Source organism: Macrobrachium nipponense, chromosome 28 (genome assembly GCF_015104395.2).
Source record: "Macrobrachium nipponense isolate FS-2020 chromosome 28, ASM1510439v2, whole genome shotgun sequence".
In the NCBI taxonomy this organism is placed as follows: Eukaryota; Metazoa; Arthropoda; class Malacostraca; order Decapoda; family Palaemonidae; genus Macrobrachium; species Macrobrachium nipponense.
Window position 1 is genome coordinate 52,048,407 of NC_087217.1, and position 10,185 is coordinate 52,058,591.

Consider the following 10,185-nt stretch of genomic DNA (forward strand, 5'->3'; position numbering starts at 1 on the left):
ATTATATTATTATATTATTATTATTATTATTATCATTATTATTATTACTCAGAAGATAAACCCTGTTCATATTGTCAAGCCCACAAGGGCCAATGAGCTAAAATTCACTCTTCCAAAGAATAAGACGTTCATTTGAAAGGAATTACAGAAGATAACATGAAATACAGAACAGAAAGAAGAAAAACACTGAAGCACAAGGTGACTTGTTTCAGTGTATCGCTGCAAAGCATCTTCGCTTTAAACCTTTCAGGCTCTAATTAATTGTACAGCATCCTCAGGGAGGCTATTCCACAGTCCAACGGTGAGTGGGATAAAAGTTAAATATAAGAAAATATAACATTAAAAAAAACGGAGAGTGGCAGAGTCATGTTTCCGCCTTGTCGTACACTACAAGTCAAGTCGTAAAGTTCATCCATCAGGTCGTTTCGGTGGTCGTACGAAACTAAGACCTTTCTCTCGACGTAGTTGGTTATTTCCTTTCAATCGTCTTAACGTTAATTGCTATCTTGATGTGATTGTGTGCGTGTGTGTTTTCGTGTGTATATATACATATATGAATGTGTGCATGTGTATAAATACATACATACACACTTATATGTATGCATATATATATATATATATATATATATATATATATTATATATATATATACACACATATATATATATATATATATATATATATATATGTGTGTGTGTGTGTGTGTATGTGTGTGTGTGTGTGTTATATATATATATATATATATATATATATATATATATATATATATATATATATATATATATATATACATATATAATCAATTCACTGATTGTCATTTGAACTGAATAATAATAATAATAATAATAATAATAATAATAATAATACGATAACAATGCTTAGAGGAAGACACAAAAATTTTAATATTAACCACCATCACGCTACGGTCAAAAATGGAAACACATTGGCTCCACACATATCTATATACACATTTCTTAATCACTCACGATGAGCTTCGATCTTCCTAATCAAAAAATAAAACGCTTTGTGCTTGCGTTAAAAGACTTGACAAGAAGTCTTCGTTAATATTTTCCATTAATTAATCTATATGAAATTTTATCATCTCTATAGATTATTAGTTGGATGAATTGTACGACCAAGAGACAGCTTCCTACCCAAAATCGAACTATTGAATTTGTAGACTTTGGAAATTCGTCATAATTGGGATAGAATTACGGGCTGCTCTAGGAGCAAGAGCCCTTGCTGGCATAAGGCCAGCTAAATCTAAAATAACAAACAATGGGATAGAATTCAATATATTTTCTGCGCAGTCTCAGTCGTTTTTGTCTGTTCCGTAGCGAAATTTCAAATTCACAAAACGAAAACGATAAATCTTAATCAAAGTAAATTTCCGTATAAAAATAATAATAATAATAATAATAATAATAATAATAATAATAATAATAATAATAATAATAATAATAATCTCAGTTGTTTTTGTCTGGTTCGTAGCGAAATTTAAAATTCACAAAAAACGATAATCTTAGTCAAAATAAATTTCCATAATAATAATAATAATAATAATAATAATAATAATAATAATAATAATAATAATAATAATAATAATAATTGGGCACAATTTTCCGCGTCGAAAATGATGACAATGGTTGCAGGTCCACAATATCGCATGTGAAGTATAAAGTCTTTAATAGATGATAAAAGTTTTAACCTTGTACTAGATGAACCTAGTACAAGGTTCGAAAGCTTTTATTATCTATTAAAGACTTTATACTCCACATGCGATATTATTGTGGACCTGCTACCAATAATAATAATAATAATAAAAATAATAATAATAATAATAATAATGTCTCAGTTGTTTTTGTCTGGTTTGAAGCTAAATTTAAAATTCACAAAGAAACGATAAACCTAATCAAAATGAATTTGCGTAATAATAATAATAATAATAATAATAATAAAATAATAATAATAATAATAATAAATAATAATAATAATAATAATAATAATAATAATAATAATGAGTCTCAGTTATTTTTGTCTAGTTGGTAGCGAAATTTAAAATTTACAAAAATCGTTTATCTTAATCAAATCAATTTCCGTATTAATTAATAAAATAATAATAATAATAATAATAATAATAATAATAATAATAATAATAATAATAATAATAATAATAATAATAATAATTATTATTATATAGAACAAAAAATTCAGTCAGTTAAGGAACGTGTATCCAGGTTTAATTAACAATAGATACTCATTTGCATGTGCTTTAACTGTGCAACAGTAGCAGAGCTAAAAAAAAAAAGAAAAAGAAAAAAAACTAGCATAGTTAGCCAATGAGGTTATGCTAATCTAAGGAAATACCTGAAGGATTAACTAAAGAATTAGCGCATTTCTAAGCAGCTAAAGCAAATAGAAACGAGGAGTTGGACAATCAGGGCCCGTGTTAATTAGAATCAAACGAAGGCCTGACGCCATATCCCACGTGTTTTGGGTAATTAAGTAGTTCCTGACTGATCTCCCAACCTTGTTTTTAATCTAATCTCAGACGAATTAATTGCTTACTAACAACACCTAACCAGGCAATGAGTTCGTCTCGGGGACAAGTTGATGTTTACCTCAGGACACATTTTCGGGATGGTTCTGAATGCCTCCTCGATATTGCTAAGTTTGCGATAAGATTTATGAATTTTTTTTGTTTTATTTATTTATTTATTTATTTATTATTTTGATAGGTCTTTTTTTTTTTCCTAAAGAAAGTTTTCTGATTTTTTTTATTTTTTTGAGATTGAGATTTTTTTTTTTTTTTTTTTACCTAGAGTTTTCTGATTTTTTTTTTTTTTTTTTTTTTTTTTTGAGATTGAGAGGTTTTTCTTTTTTTTCTTTTCTTTTTACCTAAAGACAGTTGGAGAGTCTCGGAAAGTGAGAATACTTACTTATCCGTGTGTAGGGTGGAAATAATTTAGATGACAAGTTAAAAAAAAAATAAATAAATAAAGGATTTCGATTATGGACAATTGAGAAAACAGGAAAACGCGTTAAATGTAGGTTGATGAATGCAAAGATGAAAACTCCTCATGCCCTTCAATTATGCTGAGTGTGCCAACATACAAAATTTATAATGCTAGTTTACATATTCTTTCACTTTAAGTAGTTTACAGACGATTTAATTAGTGTATCTTTCAGATGTAAACGATATTATTTCCCATTTCACATTCTATGCTTTCAGTGAAAGGTGTATTCATACACACACACACACACACACACACACACACACACACACGAGTAATCGATAAGTTAATATAATAAAAAAGTAAAAAAAAAAAAAAAAAACAGCTAACCAAGTATTGTAATCGAATCAAAATTACTATAGAAATGAGATGGGTGCGTTGGACAGCACTGAAAAAAAATTTATTGCAAAATGTTGTATATCATTATAAACACATTGTAAACAACGCGTTATTCAGTAAACTAATCTGAATTTTCGTCCTGGAGTGAGAGATGTTGATCATAATAATAATATTAGCTACTGTACAAGAAGCAGAGTGCCTGCTGACCCGGCAAGACTCGCCTGAGCACTTGAGACAAGCTACTACTGTAACTCCATCTCGAAGTCTGGTTATGCACCGCCCTCCCCCCCGCCCCCGCCCCCAGCAGCATCCGTGGCTTAATCTCCTCGCAGCTATAGCTCGTTTCGGCAGCTCGGAGATTTGATGTGACCAAATGTTTGCGGATAATGATTACAACCCCATAACCCTCGTTTTAAGAGGTCGGTTTCCGAGTTTTGTGGTTGTTAGAGTTGTTATTGAAGTCTGCGGAGAGATTCCCAATTGGCTATCAGGAGTTAACGGCTGCGGGGATTGCCTTTCCGTGTTGTTTTAGCTATAAAGGCGACGTTGGCACAAACACGTGTTGTTCGGGGGGTGTTTTTTTGCCGTTTCTTGTTATGTATACGGGCGTCCTTATCCCCTCCATTAGCTATTAATGACAAGCTGGCATTTTTAGATCGCCTCGATTGTCAGTATAACGTAGAGAGTCCTCGGAACCTTCATGGTAAGCAGCGCTCTCCGAAGAAACACACCTTTTTGTAAAAGTCAATTATATATTGAATAATTATTATATCCGTGATAAATTATTGACTTGAAGGACCTTACCCTACCTTACATGACCTTACAAGTCGTTAGGGTTTCCCCAGGTCCCTCAGTGTGAGGCACCTCTAATGTCTACCAGAGAATTGCTAATGCATCTTCCGGTATTTTTTGCAGCTTCCAATCTTGGATGGTCTGGGATGCAGGGTCTGAGAGAACAAAATGTACCGGACAGAGGAAGATGGAGAAGGCTAACTAGAAACAGCGACCCCATATAGAAATGGGAAAAGCTGAATGCAAAGAAGAAGAAGTATATCCCTGAGGTTACACTCTTCAGAAAATTATGATTCAAGAGCCTGTTTTAACTCATAAACCTTAACTACGGCGATATTCATTTTAGTTGGAAAAAAGTCTAGAAGTTCCGATTTCATACTGTGTGAATTTCTTGTATCTTCTCAAGTAGCTCATAAACTTCGGTCCTGAATGGAACCCGCTCTCCGTTTTCTTTCTCCATTTTTTTTTCTTTTCTTCAGGTCTGGGCTAGATAGGAACATGCAGGCTAACGGCCAGAACCCTGATAGATTTTCTTAAAGACTAAAATGCTTCAATAGGTTGTGGCTATATATACCTTAAGCCCTCTTACTTCTATTGTCAGCAAAATTTATGGCCTGAAATGAACAGGAGAGAACTAACTAAAAATAGGTTAAATTATTGCAATATCGATGCGTATATAAATAAATGTCCAGATTTTCGTATTGATAAAATTCTCAGTTAAGAAAATTGATTTATTATATATAAATATTTTTTGAGGGATTTTTGTACCGATAAAATTATCACTTGAGAAAATTGATTATGATTTATATATATATATATTATATATATATATATATATATATATATATATATATATATATATTATATATATGTGTGTGTGTGTGTGTGTGTGTTTTTTTTTTTTTTTTTTGAGGGAGGATTGGTGTGTGTGTGTGTGTACATGCATTGTGTATTGAAAAAACCATCATCTTGCTCTCTAAAAACCGTAACTGAAAACCGAACTCCCTACAGACACGAAGAGCGATTTACGACCCCATCCTTCCCAAAGCTTCATTCAGCTCGAAAGACACTTCGACCCTATCGATGGAGCTCACTCGACTGTTGTTGATTCGGTGGCCCCATAACCGCTGACATCTTTATCGCGAAGTCGAAGTCCCGAAGGAGGAATCCCGGCTGTAAATACGGCCGTCGAATGCGCGAATCGACGTCGATCGTCGACAGACGTCGGAACGTTAAATTCGCCGAACGTCCGCAAAGCGGATCTTGAGGAATTCCAGCGACACAAAGCGAGATAAATTATGCATAATTCCGCAGTCGCTTATTATCGTCATCGCCGTGAATACCGCTGACGTCCCGTCCGTAAATCTCCTTTCTTTAGGAACCTCCCGCCGGAGGAGGAGGAGGAGGAGGAGTAGGAGGAGGAGGAGCGCTCGAAGAGAGCCACCGAAAACATCGTAAATAATGGCAGCCCTATGTTCTCCTGATGGCTCGCTAGTATGCAAATGCCGCTATTTATTGCTAGTTGCGCTATTATCGCGCGGTGACTGATGGTTATTGGCCTCTTAAATATTAATGTTCTGTAGCTTGAACGTAGTCATTGTATAAACTTATGTAGTCGTTTGTTTAAGTTATGCCGGAGGCATTGTCACTGAATGGGGTTATGGGAGTGCTGTAGTCGTCGTTACGACCTAGACGCCGAGTTATTGTTATCCGTTTTCTCTCTCTTGCTGCCTTATACTGGCGCTGCTGCTGCTTGCTTGCTTGGCTTGCTTGCTTACTTACTTCTCTACTTGTAAGCTCCCTATACCGCTGCAGCTGCCTTCACTCGTATTGCATGTTCTTGCAGCATGCTTGCATGGCTTGCTTTGCTTGCCTACTGCTTGCTTGCTCGCTTGGTTGCTCGCTTGCTTGCTTCCCTACTTGTTTTTTTATCTCCCTTATTGCGTTACTGGCTTATACTTATACCGCTGCAGCTGCCTTCCCTCGTATTATACGTGCTTGCAGCAAGCTTGCATTGCTTGCTTTGCTTGGTTTGCTTGCCTACTTGATTGCCTGATTGCTTGCTTAGCTTGTTTATTCGCATGAGCAAAAGTTACTGCTTTATACTACTGCTGCAGCAGCAGCCTTACCTCTCATTACATGTGCCTGCCACAATGCTTGCTTCGCATGGCTTGGTTGCTTGATTGCTTGATTGCTTGATTTTTGGGATCACTATTCTGCCTTCCCTCGCGTTCCATGTCCTGCAGCATGCTTGCTTCGCATGGCTTGGATGCTTGCTTGCTTGACTGCTTGATTTCTTGGCTTACTAGTCTGCCTTCCCTCGCGTTGCATGTGCTTGCGGCATGTTTGCCTGTCTTGTTTGGATTGATGACTTGCTTGATTGTTTGATTGCTTGCATACTCTCTTGCTTTGTCAGAAATCACCCTGATTAGCTTATCATTTTATTATATCTTATTATGTTCAAGAGTACTTGAATTATTTTACGATGCTTATTGTAGATGGTTCTCATAAGCCATTACTCTTTATAATAATAATAATAATAATAATAATAATAATAATAATAATAATAATAATAATAATAATAATAATAATAATAAAATGAAATGTATTATTACAATTACTATTATTACTATTCTTGAAATAAATATAATAATAATAATAATAATAATAAATAATAATAATAATAAGAATAATAAGAATAATAATAAAAAATAATAATAATAATAACAAAAATAATAATATCACAGAAACAAATAACTTGACATATTGGTGCAGGAGCAAGATTAGTAGCAGAACTGATTTGGGGTATTCGAAACAAACAAACACCACCAGCAAACCCAACCCAACAGAAACCAAAAACAGCAACCGCCTTGGAAAAGGCGCCTGGAAAAGCAAATCATGGTGATGAGATCTGACTTGAGTAAACTGAAAGAGATGGCAGAAAAAAGGTCAAGAAGCAAGAAAACAAGGGAGGAACTCAACGAGAAATACAAAGTACAAGAGAGGGGACTAAACAACACAATAGAAGATGTAAAACAGAGGCTTAAGGCCAAAGCACATAAGATCCAACGGTACACGACAGGAATAAGGGATACCAACAGAACAAACTATTCGGAACCAACCAGAAAAGACTATACAGCCAACTAAGAGGGGAAGACAACACCCAGAAATTCCTGAAGCCGAACCAAGTAAGAGACTCTGGGAAAACATATGGAGCAATCCGGTATCACACAACAAACATGCAACATGGGTCCAGGAAGTCAAGGAAGAAGAAACAGGGAGAATAAAACAAAGATTCACAGAGATCACGACAGACACAGTCAGACACCCAACTAAAGAAAATGCCAACTGGAAAGCCCCAGGTCCCGATGAAGTCCATGGATACTGGCTCAAAACTTCAAGCCCTACACCCACGAATAGCAGAAACAACTCCAGCATTGTATCTCAAATCACCAAGCACCCAAATGGATGACCACAGGAAGAACATCCTTACTACAAAAAGACAAGAGTAAGGGAAATATAAGCCAGAACTACAGGCCTAAATCCCCCAACCTTGCCCCTAAAACCAAAATTATGTTGGAAGTTACTAACAGGTATCATCAGTGAAAGGCTATACAACTACCTAGAGGAGACAAACACCATCCCCCACCACAGAACAGAAAGGCTGCAGAAGGAAGTGTAGGGGCACAAAAGACCAGCTCCTGATAGACAAAATGGTAATGAAGAACAGTAGGAGAAGGAAAACCAACCTAAGCATGGCATGGATAGACTATAAGAAAGCCTTCGACATGATACCACACACATGGCTAATAGAATGCCTGAAAATATATGGGGCAGAGGAAAACACCATCAGCTTCCTCAAAAATACAATGCGCAACTGGAATACAATACTTACAAGCTCTGGAATAAGACTAGCAGAGGTTAATATCAGGAGAGGGATCTTCCAGGGCGACTCACTGTCCCCACTACTCTTCGTAGTAGCCATGATTCCCATGACAAAAGTACTACAAGATGGATGCCGGGTACCAACTCAAGAAAGAGGCAACAGAATCAACCATCTGATGTTCATGGACGACATCAAGCTGTATGGTAAGAGCATCAAGGAAATAGATACCATAATCCAGACTGTAAGGATTGTATCTGGGGACATCAGGATGGAGTTTGGAATAGAAAAATGCTGCCTTAGTCAACATACAAAAAGGCAAAGTAACGAGAACTGAAGGGATAAAGCTACCAGATGGGGGGGAGCAACATCAAACACATAGATGAGACAGGATACAAATACCTGGGAATAATGGAAGGAGGGGATATAAAACACCAAGAGATGAAGGACACGATCAGGAAAGAATATATGCAGAGACTCAGGCGATACTCAAGTCAAAACTCAACGCCCGGAAATATGATAAAAGCCATAAACACATGGGCAGTGCCAGTAATCAGATACAGCGCAGGAATAGTGGAATGGACGAAGGCAGAACGCAGCATAGATCAGAAAACCAGGAAACAAATGACAATACACAAAGCACTACACCCAAGAGCAAATACGGACAGACTATACATAACACGAAAGGAAGGAGGGAGAGGACTACTAAGTATAGAGGACTGCGTCAACATCGAAAACAGAGCACTGGGGCAATATCTGAAAACTAGTGAAGACGAGTGGCTAAAGAGTGCATAGGAAGAAGGACTAATAAAAGTAGACGAAGACCCAGAAATATACAGAAAACAGGGAGAAAGACAGACAGAACAGAGGACTGGCACAACAAACCAATGCACGGACAATACATGAGACAGACTAAAGAACTAGCCAGCGATGACAATTGGCAATGGCTACAGAGGGGAGAGCTAAAGAAGGAAACTGAAGGAATTGATAACAGCGGCACAAGATCAGCCCTAAGAACCAGATATATTCAAAGAAAAACGATAAGACGGGAAAATAACATCTCTCCCCATATGTAGGAAGTGCAATATGAAAAATGAAACCATAAACCACATAGCAAGTGAATGCCCGGCACTTGCACAGAACCAGTACAAAAAGAGGCATGATTCAGTGGCAAAGACCTCCACTGGAGCCTGTTGCAAGAAACATCAGCTACCTTGCAGTAATAAGTGGTACGAGCACCAACCTGAGGGAGTGATAGAAAACGATAATGCAAAGATCCTCTGGGACTATGGTATCAGAACGGATAGGGTGATACGTGCAACAGGACAGACGTGACGTTGATTGACAAAGTCAAGAAGAAAGTATCACTCATTGATGTCGCAATACCATGGGACACCAGAGTTGAATTGGAGGACTGTGATAGAGTAAAAAAAAAAAATAAATAAATAAAAAAAAAAAAAAAAATAACTAATAATAATAATAATATGCTGGAAGTAAACCCTCTTTTTTAACATGTTTTATTAAAAGTAATTGCCGCCTCAGCTGCATTAATTTTATACAGGTTCTTCTCTATTTTTCTAATTATTGCTTTCTCATTTGTCTTGTTCTTAAACTGGTGAGCAAACGCACCGAAGGTTGACATATCTCAGTTGTAGTCCAGGAAATCGGCATTGGATTGGTTACGGTTCTCTCTAATTGGTAAATCTATGAAAATTATCTCTGCTTAGGTACCATAAATTTTATTCCAGAAGGCTAGGAATTAAAGTATCATTATAATAGAGTTAATTAAAATTCAAGTATTATTATCATTTTAATGTATTATTATTATTATTATTTATTATTATTATAATTATTGATTATTTATTATTATTATTTTTAAGCAATACGGCAAATGACAACACGGGCACCTCTCAATAGGCGAAACTGCCATTACAAAAGAAAAGACAATAACTAAACCATTCCTCCTGCGACGCCATTTGTTCAGCTCAAGTTTCACGTCTCCGATATTTACGGAGCTAAGAATGTGAAGGAGTTCTATTCTTCGCTATTCTCCGGCGCCTTAAGAGCCCTCCATAGAAGGCTTTCTTCAGAGGCGGAATTCCTACGATTTATCCTGATTCCCTCTGTTTCTCTAACCCTCACACTCTTTCCTTCGTT